The sequence below is a fragment of the Schistocerca americana genome, chromosome 9, assembly GCF_021461395.2.
Source record: "Schistocerca americana isolate TAMUIC-IGC-003095 chromosome 9, iqSchAmer2.1, whole genome shotgun sequence".
Classification (NCBI taxonomy): Eukaryota; Metazoa; Arthropoda; class Insecta; order Orthoptera; family Acrididae; genus Schistocerca; species Schistocerca americana.
Genome location: NC_060127.1, coordinates 152,798,565 through 152,815,139, shown reverse-complemented (window position 1 = coordinate 152,815,139; position 16,575 = coordinate 152,798,565). Strand labels below are relative to the sequence as shown.

Genomic DNA, 16,575 nt, shown 5'->3' with positions numbered 1-16,575 from the left:
TAAACTTTCATAATTGTCTGAAAATAAAAAAATTTCACTCGAGGGAAGACTTGAACCAAGGACCCCTTGTTTCGCAGATGCTCACGCTAACCACGGGACCACGGCGCTCCTGAGTTGACACTATCCTTGTTGTTACCTATCTTGCGCATGGACTACTCAGTTAGCATATTTTGCTTATTTTTTTCATAGTTCCACACAACTTCTTCCTGTTTTCTCGATTGATCTGTGTTCAGTTTTTCAAGGCCTATCCACTTATAACTTAATCTGAGGTGGGTGCGATGGGGAGGTTCCCTTGTTAGTAGCATCGGAGAGCAAAGCTAATCCAGATATCTCCTTCTATAAATGATTCTACGCGAACGAGACTTGTGTTAACCTCTTCGTTCCCTTGATCCACCCATGTGTACCTCCGTTCATTCCTTTTTTTCGTCATAAAATGGTGTATTTTTCCGATTATACGTGGGCTAATCGGAAAGTCAACTCTGACCGGTCACTAAAAAAAAACCACAGTGGAAATCTGATTTGCTCAGATGTGTTGGGCAGGGTCTCTCGTATGCCTGTCGTGTCACGTCGCTCTTTTCATTTCTGAACGCACAGTGGGCACGTAAAGATGCCTAGAAAACAGTGACTCCCGTTAAATACGACGGCCCGTTGAGAGATTTCGCCTGATGTCACGCAGCCCACATAACATAAATGTCACACATTTCCTTCTTCATGACAGTTCTCGGCCGCACTCTGCAGGGGCGACGAATATGCTCTGTAGCGTTGTCGATGGGTAATAGCTACCAACTGTCCACAGGCAGGGTGACGACTCCAGCGAGCGACCAAATGGTGTAAATTGCCCTGAAGAAACCCCATCGCGGGTTGAAACCGATTGGCGGCAAAATAAATAATGCGATTGTGACTATCATTTTGAATAATTGATTATAAGTAAACCAGTCGCTGTTATCTCCAACACAACTATGTTGTCCAAAAATTTGACAACATTTAGGCACAGACAACGAGTTGCAGACCAGCGTAGCGAATTGGAGGAAAGCACAGGACATTGGTTTCTATGACGAGGATATTGGGAAGTGCATACAAAGCTACGACAAGTAACTATGTCGGATCGGCGTCGCCGGCCAGAGTGATCGAGCGGTTCTAGGCGCTACAGTCTGGAGCCGCGTGACCGCTCCGGTCACAGGTTCGAATCCTCCCTCGGGCATGGATGTGTGTCCTGTCCTTAGGTTAGTTAGGTTTAAGTAGTTTTTAGTCCTAGGGGACTGATGACCACAGTAGTTAAGTCCCATAGTGCTCAGAGCCATTTGAACCATTTGGATCGGCGTCTACGTAGAGAAGTGGATGGAGGGTGTAGTTAACCGTTGCAAATGAAACAGTTTTGATTTTCACATTAGTTTCCTTTTCGCAGCCGATCTGGTCTTACTTCCCGAACATAACTCGTAGACCGATGATTTGTGAGTGTGGACCTTCTAGTTGTTAGTTTAAAAACCAGGACGCAGCAACTTGGAAGAAACGATTTGTCTGCTATTTTACATCTAGTCGTACTCAGAAAATGGTTACTCCTACAATAGGTGCTTAAATAATTATAATGCCTAGATATTTGGCTAACAATCTGTGTTTTTTACTCTTCTAGATGTCGAGAATTATTTCCGATTTGTATCAGTTTTATTTGTTAGAGGGAAATAACCCATTTTTTTAAGGTTCTCGTACGTGAGCATCGGGTCATAATGCCAATCTGCTAATTTAAATTTGGTGTCTAACAATGGAACTATGAAATAAACGTTATTTCTACATAGCAATGCCTGAAATTAGCTGATGAGTAATCGGAAACTCTCCTTAGTGATGGCAATGCGGAATTATCTGGTAGGGAAAATGACGGATTCTCGTTTTTGAATGACGTGTGTCCTGATGAGTTTGATGAAACTAACTGGAAAGCGATAACAGCGTTCAGATGTCGAGACAGTAGGTAGGAGAAGACACCCTTGTAGAGTGAATCCCTCTCACAATGAAGATGTAGATGATTAGAAAATTTGAATAAAAATTCAAGAACAGCTATGTTGCAACTAGTTTCACAAGTCTAATTTTACAATGTTGACCATCTACCAAACTTTATTGAGACAAGGAATGCCTCAAAATACAGGAAACCTGGTTGCGATACCTAGATAAGAAACGTAAATGTCAAATGTGGAATGTATATATGTATTCTGAGAAACAATTACTGATCACAAAACGTACCGCAAATTTTTATTTAACGACAGTAGCAAATTCTCATTTATCAGAAATTATTGTATGATTTTTATTTTCTTGCATTTATGAAATTGTTTTAGAGCGATAACAACAGTCTGTATTGGAAATCATATATTTCAAAAATATTAACATTAAGAATCCTTTCCCCTTTCTTCAATAAAAACATTTTATTCAGCAATATATATGCACACACTGACAGAATATGTGATGATTCACTAACGCTCATATTTGGACATCAAGTATATATATATATATATATATATATATATATATATATATATATATATATATATATTGCCTGAATAAAATATGAGCCTTAGTGATTCATCACATATTCTGTCTGCATTTGTTTCATGCTTCTATATTATTAAATCTACGGTTCGGTGGTTTTGGTACAACACATAAAAGACGTTCTGAGAGGTAGCATTACCGGTAGTAACGGTAGCATTGGTAGGCACAGAAACGTAAATGAATGTGGGAGAGAGAAAATGGAAGCAGACGACCTCTCTTTGATTTTTGTTTACGTGTTTGCTTGCATTGTCCTTAGAACCGCACGTCATTCAGCGATAATGCAGTGTGTTGTTTATGTCCTTAAAAACACATTTTATAAATAGCAAAAATTAGGTGTCGGCGTAACTTCTACGCTCTCACGTATCCAAAGCAATTACTTTTGATGCAAGTGCAGTTTACAAGGGCTGCTCTGAAAGTAAGGTCCGTTCGGTCGCGATATGAAAACCACAGTGAATATCTAAACTTTTTTATTCGCAACAGTTACCCACACTTTCCAACTTCCTTTCTAAGTAGTAGCCGCTCCGACATCGACATTTGTCCCAGCACCCTCGTCACAGAAAGCAGCCGCCTGTGCTTTTCGCCAGTTCTCTGCGCTGGTCTGCCTTCCGTTGTTTGTGCCAAAATGTTGACTTCGTAGGTTCAAATGGTTCAAATGGCTCTGAGCACTATGGGACTTGACTTCTAAGGTCATCAGTCCCCTAGAACTTAGAACTACTTAAACCTAACTAACCTAAGGACATCACACACATCCATGCCCGAGGCAGGATTCCAACCTGCGACCGTAGCGGCCACGCGGTTCCAGACTGTAGCGCCTTTAACCGCTTGGCCACACCGGCCGGCTGACTTCGTAGCCAGCGGTTCATACGAGCAGAGATGAACAACGGATGATGATTTTATTTATTTATTTATTTATTATTCCGTGGAACCAAATTAAGAAGTCTCCATGGTCATGGAACGAGTCAATACATGAAATTATAACACGATATTAGAAACAGATAAAATGAAATATAAAAAAACATATTCAGGTGACAAGTAAGTTTAAATCAAGAAAATCAACAATGTAACACTGGAATTTGCTTAATTTTTTAGCTCTTCCATCAGCTCCTCGACAGAATAGAAGGAGTGAGTCATGAGGAAACTCTTCAGTTTAGACTTAAAAGAGTTTGGGCTACTGCTAAGATTTTTGAGTTCTTGTGGTAGCTTATTGAAAATGAATGCAGCAGAATACTGCACTCCTTTCTGAACAAGGGTCAAGGAAGAGCATTCCTCATGCTGATTGGATTTCTGCCTTGTATTAACTGAGTGAAAGCTGCTAACTCTTGGGAATAGGCTAATATTGCTAACAACAAACGACATTAAAGAAAAATATACTGTGAGGGCACTGTCAGATTTCCCAGACTATTGAATAGGGGTCGACAAGAGGTTCTCGAACTTACACCACATATAGCTCGAACAGCCCGTTTTTGAGCCAAAAATACCCTTTTTGAATCGGAAGAATTACCCCAAAAAATAATACCATACGACATAAGCGTATGAAAATATGCGAAGTAGACTACTTTTCGTGTTGAAGTGTCACTTATTTCAGATACTGTTCTAATGGTAAATAAAGTAGCATTTAGTTTCTGAACAAGATCCTGGACATGGGCTTCCCACAACAGCTTACTATCTGTCCGAACGCCTAGGAACATGAGCTGTTCCGTCTCGCTTATAATATGCCCATTCTGTCTGATCAAAATATCGGTTCTTGTTGAATTGTGAGTTAGAAACTGTAAAAATTGAGTCTTACTGTGATTTAGCATCAAATTATTTTCCACAAGCCACGAACTTATTTCATGAACTACATTATTTGTTACTCTTTCAATATTACACACAAGATCCTTCACTACCAAGCTGGTGTCAGCAAACAGAAATATTTTTCAATCACCTATAATACTAGAAGGCATATCATTTATATAAATAAGAAACAGCAGTGGCCCCAGCACCGACCCTTGGGCAATGCCCCACTTAACAGTGCCCCATTGGGACTGAACATCACTACCACTCTCAATATTGCGGAGAATTACCTTCTGCTTTCTATTCTTAAAGTAAGAGGCGAACCAATTGTAAGCTACTCCCCTTACTCCATAATGGTCCACTTCTGCAGTAATATTTTGTGGTCAAAAGCCTTCGTTAAATCAAAGAAAACACCTAGCGTTCGCAACCTTTTATATAATCCGTCCAAAACCTCACAGAGAAAAGAGAATATAGCATTTTCAGTTGTTAAACCATTTCTAAAACCAAACTGAACATTTAACAGCAAATTATGTGAATTTAAATGCTCCAGTAACCTTGTATATACAACCTTCTCGATAACTTTAGCAAACAACGATGGCATAGAAATAGGTCTACAATTGTCAATATTATCCTTGTCTCCCTTTTTATAAAGTGGCTTCACTACCGAGTACTTTAATCGGTCAGGAAACCGACCACTCCTAAAGGAAAAGTTACAGATATGGCTAAGTACTGGGCTAACATACATAGAACAATACTTCAGTATTCTGCTAGATACCCCGTCATATCCATGAGAGTTCTTGGTCTTTAATGATTTAATTATTAACTATCTCCCTCTTGTCAGTATCATGGAGGAGCATTTCAGGTAACAGTCTCGGAATACTTTTTTCTAAGAGCGCTATATGATTCCCTGTTGGGACTAGATTTCTATTTAGTTCACCTGCTATATTTAGAAAGTGATTATTAAATACTGTACATAAATGCGACTTGTCAGTAAGACGGACATTCCCACTACGCACTGATTCTATATCCTCGACCTGTCTCTGCAGACCAGCCACTTCCTTTACGACTGACCATATGGTTTTAATTTTATCCTGAGACTTAGCTATTCTATCTGCATACCACATACTTCTTGCCTTCCTAATAACATTTTTAAGCACCTTACAATACTGTTTGTAATGGGCTGCTGCATTTAGATTCTGACTGTTTCTAACGTTTTGATATAATTGCCACTTTGTTCTGCAAGACATTCGTATCCCTCTAGTCAGCCACCCAGGCTGCCTGTTTGTGCTAGTACCCTGTTTTGAACGTTCTAACGGAAAGCAACTTTCAAAGAGCACGAGAAAAGTCTTGAGAAAGGCATTATGTTTATCGTCTACTGTATCAGCGCTATAAACATCTTGCCACTCTTGTTCCTTGATAAGGTTTACAAAGGTCTCTACAGCAACTGGATCAGCTTTCCTAAACAGCTGATGACTACATTTGATATTTGATGATGATGATTAGTGTTTTAGGGCGCACAACAACGAGGTTATCAGCGCCCGTTCCCAAAATAAATGTTGACGAGTGCAGTCAAGGTCTGTTGAATAAGGATCAATTGAGAGCTGATCTTTTCGAGAATTGTAAATGCTAAAATTTCAATATTGGACACAGCACTTCAAAACAGGTAGATAAAACTAAAATTAAAATACCAATAAAAAACAGGTAAAAATAATTGACTGTGTCTGGGTGACCACTTGCAAATAATGGGTGACCAAACCACTTTACAGCACAGTAAGATCTCAATCCCAATATTTTGGGAAGAAGTCCAGACATCACACAAAAACGTAAAACTCTAGCCACACTCGCCTCATTATTAGTTAAAATAGAGGGCAGGTCTGGTGGGAAACTTAAATCTTCCCTAAAACACGCATATAAAACACACTCAGTTAAAATATGTCGTATCGACAGCTGTGTCCCACGTGTCTGACACGTTGGTGGCTCCTCACGACGTAACAGAAAACCATGTGTCAACGGACAATGTCCTAGAGGCAAAGTTAGTTTCATGAAGAGGCAAAGTTAGTTCTCTTTGATGATGATACAAGTATAGTAATCACACCTGACTAACAAGAATTAACTGATGAAATTGTCAATACTGTCTTTCAGAAAATTACTAAGTGGTTCCTTGTAAACGGACTCTCACTGAATTTTGATAAGACACAGTACATACAGTTCTGTACAGTGAATGGTATGACGCCATTAATAAATATAGACCTTAATCAGAAGAATATAGCTAAGGTAGAATATTCCAAATTTTTAGGTGTGTCCACTGATGAGAGATTAAATTGGAAGAAACACGTTGATGATCTGCTGAAACGTTTGAGTTCAGCTACTTATGCAATAAGGGTCATTGCAAATTTTGGTGATAAACATCTTAGTAAATTAGCTTACTACGCCTATTTTTACTCATTGCTTTCATATGGCATCATATTTTGGGGTAATTCATCACTGAGGAATAAAGTATTTATTGCACAAAAGCGTGTAATCAGAATAATAGCTGGAGTCCACCCAAGATCATCCTGCAGACATTTATTTAAGGATCTAGGGATATTCACAGTAGCTTCTCAGTATATATACTCTCTTACGAAATTTGTTATTAACAACCAAACCCAATTCAAAAGTAATAGCAGTGTGCATAACTACAATACTAGGAGAAAGGATGATCTTCACTATTCAAGATTAAATCTAACTTTGGCACAGAAAGGGGTGAATTATACTGGCACTAAAGTCTTTGGTCACTTACCAAATAGTATCAAAAGTCTGACAGATAACCAACAAGTATTTAAGAAGAAATTAAAAGAATTTCTGAATGACAACTCCTTCTACTCCATAGAGGAATTTTTAGATATAAATTAAGAAAAAAAAACAAAAAAATATTTTAAAAAATTAAAAATAAAAATAATAACAAACACAAAAAATAAAAAAGTTGCTATATTAACTTAAGTATGTTGTTAAATTAACTTAATTATGTCATGTATTGGAAAATTTGACTCGTTCCACATCATTACGAAATATCGTATTCATGATCCATGGAACTAGTATTAATCTAATCTAATCTAATCTAAACCTATTCGAAGCCGTGTAAGTGCTACTTCCTCAGCTCGTCGTTGTCGGAAGGAGGTAAGCCACGGTCGTATAGAATCCTTCACCGCTCGCAACTTATTATCCCTCACTTCCAGCCACTGAGCCTCCCACCGACGCATGACCTTCCGCGTCTGCAAGTTCATTTCCAGGAATCCCTATGTGCCGTGGAACCCGGAAGAAAATTACATCTTTACCCTGCTTTTGCAAGAGCACGAGTGCGTCCTGCACTTCTTGCACCATCCGATCTGCTGAGTACGTCTGTTCAAGAGGGTGTAGAGCACTATGATGAATTTCGTGCCACAATGTCGTCGCATATGCTCTAATGCTTTCAGAATGGCAAACAGTTCTGCATAGTAAACTGCGTACTGCTCTGGGAGCCCTATCGTACGGAACAATATCGGGAAACACAGCAGAGCAGCCCATAAAATCCCCCTGTTTAGACCCATCCGTGTAAACAGTAATAAAATCTGAATGGCGGTCTAAAATCTCATTAAATTTAATTTTGAAAAGGTGGTCCGTGGTACAATAGTTCTTGGAAGCAGCCAGACCAAGAAGTAATCTCGGCCGTTGTAGTAGCCAGGGAGATCCCCTACTCCATCCCTGGTGGAGGACCTTAATGCCCTCCAGGTGTACTGACTCGAGACTCTCCTTTGCACGGATGCCAGACGGCTTTGTTGCCTTCGGACGGTGTCGAAAGAGACGTTCCAGTGCCGGCTGTGAAAAGGTGTATGCTTGCCGTACCACAAGGAGAAGACGCCGAATGGACAGCGCAGGCTCTCCAGCCTCGACACATAGACTAGCAACTGGACTCGTGCGATAAGCCCTCGTCGAAAGCCTAATACCATCATGGTGAATCACATCAGACATTTTGAAGTGAAGGGAGCCCATTAAGGCTGTATTGTGGGTGATCAAACACTTCCCATCGGAAACCCTGCGGCAGCGTCTTTATTGCCTCTGCAGAATGCGGCTTAAAATTGTCTTGAAGAAAGAAACGCATGACATTTATGTTATGTGGGCTGCATAGCTTCAGGCGAAATCTCTCACCAGATCCACATACTTGGCGGGAGACACTGTTGTTTTAGGCCTTTCTACGTGATCACTTTGTGCTCAGAACTGAAAAGAGCGATATGAAGGGATAAACAGGCACACTAAATACACTGCCCAACACATCTGTGCAAAGTTTCATCGGATTTTCACAGTGGTTTCCACGTCACGCCTTATCGGACCTTAATTTCCTAATACGCCTCGTACCTACATTATTTTGTAAACTGAATGTTCTTCAACTAGGTCAAAGGCAATGGTTTCCTGTTATTGGCAAGTGAAAAATTGTTTGTGAATAACAGAAACATGTTTTATACAAACGTGACGAAGTATTCAAGCGATGTCTGATACGTTTCCGGTTTGCAGTCTTTTTTTTTAAGTTAACGTTTTTGTTTGAGGATGCGTTTTGTCACATCGTATGACTACAGCGATATTATCGTACAAGGCCTCTCTCAGGAAAATTCGCGACGTCTGGAACTGGTCATGAATGCCGGTGTCCGATATATCTGCCACGTTCGACGTTTTGATCACATTTCACCAGCATATGCAAAATTGTCCTGGCTGCATGCAGACAAACGCAGAGATTTCCATACACTCTGTCTCATCTACTGCCTTAAAAATGTACACTGTCCCTCATATCTCTCCTCGTCCTTAACGCTTATGTCAGAACAACATGACAGAAACACACGTTCCCATCATAATAAAATTCTCTCTGTTCCACTGCATCGCTCAGTCACCTTCTCCAAGTCCTTTACAGTAGCGGGAACCCGACTCTGGAATAACTTCCCTTGTTATGTTAGAGAACTTAAAAACAAGTCCGGCTTCAAAAAACAGTTAATGTATCTACTTATGCAACAGTAATGCCTTCCTCTGTACATGAATGCACTTCACCTCATTACTTCCCTCTTTCCCCCTCCTTAAATCTCCCTTCCCCAAAACTCGCTATACTAGTAAACATTTATTTTTACACACCAAGATATTAATGTACATCTGCACCAATCTTCATTACTATTGCCAATTTTTCTCATGTTTATCATTATTATTTGATTTTCTTTTTTACTGTTATTATTATTGCTTTTATCATAATTTGTATGTATAGCACCTGTTGTAAAAATACTGCCAGCATTTACTTTATTAGGTCTTAGTCATTACTCTTTATTAATATAGTCACTAGAGTAATCTAATTTTCTTATTTAATCTATTGTCATGTTGTAATTCTGATGTGTGAAATGCTGCATGTGTGGAACACTGGTCCGATGTAAGAGACGGCCTGATGGCCCTAATCTGATCAGGTTAAATAAATAAATTTAAAAAAGTCCGTATTCGTTTTTGTTTTTATACGCATCCCACAGTTACACGTTGCAAACCAACAATAAAACTAGAATGAAACATTGGCAGTTTCAGTTTTGCTATAAATAATGTTTATTTTTAAGTAAAAGACAGGAGAATAATTATGTAGAAGAAAAATATTCCGTAGGTTGCGCTGCCCTTTATATATCCTAAGTAATTCAAGGCTGTCTGTTTCTCGGAGAATCTAGTAAATACGCATACAAAGCGATCGAAATGAGGTAACGCGCGACAGATGTACAACACTCCTAACGTACAGTTAAAGCATATACGATGTTAAGTGACCAGGGCTGCTAGTAAAACTACCGTAGTCTATTCTTACTTATGATAGTCTACTTCGTCCTGCGGTAGTTTTAGAAATCTAATCTACATTCTCTTCATTCTCTTCAGACCACTCCACCCCACCTGCAACATTACAAGTTCTGACCGACACACTATCACTCACGTCAATAATGTCAACAACAGAAGCGGGCAAGACAGCGGACGTTTCTGTACTGCTAGCGCTGAAGCGGAGAGGACAGGATATTCCTTTGCGTAATCGTTAAAAGACCGACAACCAGCGAAACACGAACCAACACAAGTGCGAACCGAACACGACCAAATGCAATTCTCTCGCGCACGCCTACCGTTTACACCAGAGATAATTCTCATTCGCTTGTATTCACTTCGCGCTAGTCTCTAGATACACCTCTAGACTTTCGGGAAAGTATCATCCACACAGTCCCTAAGTTAGCAAGGACCGATAAAAGCGAGGCCTATCGTACAATCAGCTTCATAGCTCACACACCCGATTTGCTGACAGGAGTAGTACACTCAAGAATTGAAAACAGAACTGTGTATCTGGTAGATAGCGATTAGTTTGGCTATAGGAAATCTGAAGAGAGCACAGAGAAAATTCTGACGTTAGGTTTCATTATCGAAGCAACATCTGAGAGACATCAACACAATTTCATAAAGTTTGTCGAACCAAATAAAGCTATGCTAGATATTTGGAATTTTTTGAATAACAGTTACACGCTACAGGGGAAAACTAATAACACACAAGAACTATAAGAAACAATATTTATCAATAATAACAGAAGATGAAGAGAGAAGCGGTCGTTTGCAAAAGTATGTAAGCGAAGGATGCATTGCTTCCGTTCCACTGTAAAAGTTGTATGCTCAGTAAGCAATAAAGTAAATAAAAGGAAGTTTCAGAAGTTGGAATAATATTGTGGGTGAAAAGTTATCAATGGTAAGATCTGCGGATGACATTCCTATCCTCTATGAAAATGAGAATAATACGGGAACAGTCCACTTAGATTACATCATGGTCAGGCAGAGATTGCGAAATCTGATACTGGATCGTAAGGCGTATGCAGAAACAGATATAGACTGAGATCACAACTTAATAATGCTGAAGAGCAGGTTGTAGACTAAGACTAGTCAGGGAGAATCATTGCAAAAAGAAGCGGGATACGGAAATACTAAACAATGACGAGATATGCTTGACGTTCTCTGTGGCTATAGAAACTACGAAGATGAATAGCTCGGTAGGCAGTTCAGTTGAAGAGAATGGACACATCTAAAACGGGCAAACACAGAAGTTGCCAAGAAAATTATAGGTACGATAACGGTAACTGCTAGGAAACAAGAGCTACCAGAAGAAATTCTTCAGTTAATCCACGAAAGAAGGAAGTACAAAAATATTCAAGGAAATTCAGAAACAAAGAAATACAAGTCACTTAGGAATGAAATAAATTTGAAGTGCAGGAAAGCCAAGGTGAAATGACTGCTTGAAAATGTGAAGAAATTGAAAAAGGATAGGCCCATCATGTAGAAAACTCGAAACAACCTTCGATGAAATTAAAGTAAAGATGGTAACATTAAGATTACATTGGGAATTCCACTGTTAAGTGCAGTGAAGAGAGTGCATAGGTGGAATAAGCGCATTAAAGGCAACCACGAGGTGGAAAATTGTCTGATGACGTGATAGAAGAAAAAACAGTAGCCAATATAGAAGAGATAGGGGATCCAATATTAGAATCAGAATTTAAAACAGCTTTGGAAGGCTTAAGATCAAATAAGACAGAAGTGATAGATAAGATTCTTAAATTTCTAAAATCACTGGGTGGCAACAAAACGACTACTAACATTGGTATGTATGAGACTGACGATATACCATCATACTTTCGGAGAAAAAAAACACAATTCCGTAGATGGCAAGAACCGACAAGTGCGAGAATTACTGTACAATCAGCTTAACAGCTCATGCATCCTACGTAGTTGCTGACAAGAATGGTGCACAGAAGAATGGAAGAGAAAACTGAGGATGTGTTAGGCGATAATCAGTTTGACTTTAGGAAACGCAGTTTCGATGTTGCGGTTGATAATGGAAGTAATACTGAAGAAAAATCATACGTGTGGTGGATTTGGAAAAAAACGTTCGACAATGTAATATTTTGCAAGAAGTTCGATATTATAGGGAAAGACGGGTAATATACGATATGTACAAGAACCAAGAGGGAACAATAAGAGTGGGAGACCAAGAACGAGTTGCTCGGATTAAAGTTGGTCTAAGAAATGGATGCAGTCTTTCGTCCCTAATAATCAATCTATACATCGAAGAATCAATTGCGGAAAGAAAAAGAAAGACTAAAGAAAGCAATCAAAATTCAGGATGAATGGATATCGTTGACAAGATTCGCTGACGATATAGCTGTCGTCAGTGAGAGACAGGAAGAACTGCACGACCTGCTGAACGCTGAATGATAGGTCCAATGAGTGCAAAATATGGACTGAGAGTAAATCGAAGAAAGACGAAAGTAACGAGAAGTGGCAGGAACGAAGAAAATTTAAAGGCAGCAAAATAATCCATGACAGTCGGTACAAGGAGGTCATGAAAAAATGAGTAGCACTGGCGAAAAGAACATTTACGGCAGAGAGAAGTCTGGTAGTGTCAGACATAAGCCTTAATTTTAGGTTGAAATTTCTGAGAATATACGTTTGGAGCAGAGCACTGTAATGTAGTGAAACCTGTACTGTGGGGAAATCGGAGTAGAAGACAAACGAAGAATTTGAGATATGATGCTACAGACGAATTTCTGAAGACAGACTAAAAAAAAAAAGAAATTAAGGAGAACGGTGTTTTTCCGACAATGATACAACACGTGCGCATTCACGGGTGCAACAGAATATGGTGGACAGACAGCAGTATCTTAAGTATCCTCCAACGCACACAGTAAGGTGCCTTACCGAGTATAGATTCGGTTTTTTTCTTTTTTTTTTTTTTTTTTTTTTTTTTTTTTACACTACTGGCCATTAAAATTGCTACACCAAGAAGAAATGCATATGATAAACGGTGATAAACGGTAATTCATAGGACAAACATATTATACTAGAACTGACATGTGACTACATTTTCACGAAATTTGAGTGCATAGATCCTGAGAAATCAGTACCCAGAACAGCCACCTCTGGCCATAATAACGGCCTTGATACGCCTGGGCAATCAGTCAAACAGAGCTTGGATGGCGTGTACAGGTAAAGCTGCCCATGCAGCTTCAAGACGATACCACAGTTCATCAAGAGTAGTGACTGGCGTATTGTGACGAGCCAGTTGCTCGGCCACCATTGACCAGACGTTTCCAAATGGTGAGAGATGTAGAGAATGTGCTAGCCAGGGCAGCAGTCGAACATTATCTGTATCCAGACAGGCCCATACAGGACTTGCAACATGTCGTCGTGCATTATCCTGCTGAAATGTAGGGCTTCGCAGGGATCGAATGAAGGATAGAGCCACGGGTCGTAACACATTAGGAATGTAAAATCCACTGTTCAAAGTGCCGTCAATGTGAACAAGAGATGACTGAGACGTTTAACCAGTGACACCCCATACCATCCCACGGGGTGATACGCCAGTATGGCGATGACGAGTACAGGCTTCCATTGTGCGTTCACCGCGATATCACCAAACACGGATGCGACCATCATGATACTGTAAGCCGAACCTGGATTCATCCGAAAAAATGACGTTTTGCCATTCGTACATCCAGGTTCGTCGTTGAGTACACCATCGCAGGCGCTCCTGTCTGTGATGCAGCGTCAACGGTAACCGCAGCCATGGTCTCCGAGCTGATAGTCCATGCTGGTGCAAACGTCGTCGAAATGTTCGTGCAGATGGTTGTTGTCATGCAAACATCCCCATCTGTTGACTCAGGGATCGAGACGTGGCTGCACGATCCGTTACAGCCATGCGGATAAGATGCCTGTCATCTCGACTGCTAGTAATAAAGGGCCTTTGGGATCCAGCATCTCGTTCCGTATTACCCTCCTGAACCCACCGATTCCATATTCTGCTAACAGTCATTGGATCTCGACCAACGCGAGCAGCAATGTCGCGATACGATAAACCGCAATCGCGATAGGCTACAATCCGACCTTTATCAAAGTCGGAAACGTGATGGTACGCATTTCTCCTCCTTACACGAGGCATCACAACAACGTTTCACCACGCAACGCCGGTCAACTGCTGTTCGTGTATGAGAAATCGGCTGGAAACTTTACTCATGTCAGCACGTTGTAGGTGTCGCCACCGGCGCCAACCTTGTGTGAATGCTCTGAAAAGCTAATCATTTGCATATCACATCTTCTTCCTGTCGGTTAAATTTCGCGCCTGTAGCACGTCAGCTTCGTGGTGTAGCAATTTTAATGGCCAGTACTGTAATTTCACTCGAGTGTTCTGTAATAAACGTTTCTGTATTAATTGAATTGGGAATAATGTAATTTATTGGACACTTTACAAAAGAATTCATCGGGTGACAGAACACGTTCTGAGGCACCCAAAAATCGTCGGTTGGTAATGAAGTGTGGGACTTCAAAGCTGTATACGGATACCAAGCCTTGAGTAGGGTAAGGAGAGTCAAATAGATGAAGAGACTCACACAGCATAGACGAGCGCGGAATCTGCATCAAACCTGTCTACGGACTGAAGACCACAACAACAAAGTATGTACCGCAAGCAGTCGCTATGTTTAGGTATACTCAACACATCAGCATTAAGTTGTTGCCGATGTTTTTCCAGCACCACGCACTCGTCTTCAGGAACCAAGGTAATTAATGGTTCAAATGGCTCCCCTAGACTTAGGACTACTTAAACCTAACTAACCTAAGGACATCACACACATCTATGCCCAAGGCAGAATTCGAACCTGCGATCGTAGCGGTCGCGCGGTTCGAGAGTGTAGCGCCTAGAACCACCCGGCCACTCCGGCCGGCTGATTTGGAAAGAACACTTTGAAAATATTGTGGGGAAGCCAAAGCAAGGACTGCGATTTGTTGGCAGAACACTTAGAAGGAGCAACAGATCTAGTAAAGAGATGTCTAGGACTACGCTTGTCCGTCCTCTTTCGGAGTACCGCTGCACGGTGTGCGAGGCTTACCAGATAGGTTTAACGGAGTGCATCGAGAAAGTTCAAAGAAGAGCAGCGCGCTTTGTATTATCGAGAAATAGGGCAGATAGTTTCACGGACATGATACAGGATTGGGGAGGTGGACATAATTAAAACAAAGGCGTTTCTCGTTGCCACGAGATCCTCTCACGAAATTTAAATCACCAACTTTCTCCTCCGAATGAGAAAATATTTTATTGACACCGACCTCCATAGGGAGAAACGGACATCATAATAAAATAATAAATCTGAGCTCGCACGGAAAGATACACGTGTTCCCCTTTTCCGCGCGCTGTTCGAGACTTTAATAATAGAAATTTATTGTGAAGATGGTTGGATGAACCCTCTGCCAGGCACCTAAGTATGGTTTGCAGAGTATCCATACAGATGTAGATGAATGTTTTGTCCCACGATTTTTATCCCCAACTGCATCCACAAGTAACCAACACTTGTATTTTCATAGGCGCCGCCTTAAAATTGACCTCACTCAAAATTACATCTGTAGAAAGGTAATAACGTTAAATAATTTACTTCTCTCTCTCGTCTCAGGGACACAGTGAAAATCAGTAGGCAGTCTTTATTTTATATTAGAACAAATAAGCCCTCGCTCACAAATATTAAGTCAAAATTGACCAGGTTTCGACGCTACTATGAGCGTCGTCTTCAGAATTAGACTAACTGTTCTAAAACATATTAGGTATATAATACATTAATAAAATTAAAGTTTGTACTGACTGGAGAAAGATGCAGTACTTACAAGTCACATATTAAAAAAAGATCTAAGCCGGAAAGGCGACGTCATGAATAGTTGTAAGTAAGATGGCGAGCCGCTAAGGGCTGCTCGCACTTGAGTGAACAAGGGTTTCAACAAGACTGAGGTGCTCACGTTACAAAGTGTGGGCAAGTAAACATGGTGTTGCTACGAGCGCCATCTAGTAGCCGCAGAAACAACTAGGCTACTGTACATTCAAAATTAGACTCATGAAATTGTGATGAAGCTGATTCAGGCATAACGTAAGCACTAATAATAATAGGATGAAGTTACATATTTATCAGCTTTAAACAGAGATACATTTTGTAATGTAAAAAAAACGATAGTTATGACATACAAGAAAATATCAAAGATGTAAGAGGAAAACAACATTTCGGTAAACTGCATGAGGAAATCTGTATCAAAGATCAAGCAATAGCCTTATGCAGTCGAAAAAGTTTTTATTTCGCAGCTGCAGCTGTTCGTTGAGAATGAGGCCGTCATGACGAGAGAGATGTTTGAAAATCTCCAATTCCTCTAAAACATCTAACCTACGCCTCTTCTTTTCGGTATGGAGAA

The 16,575-nt window shown here is 40.3% G+C and overlaps 1 protein-coding gene across 1 annotated transcript in view; it reads right to left on the bottom strand.

The window, feature by feature from the left end:
- The window catches only part of LOC124551140, a 56,644-nt gene that overhangs the window by 38,928 nt on the left and 1,141 nt on the right, over positions 1-16,575 (bottom strand). The window lies entirely within an intron of this gene.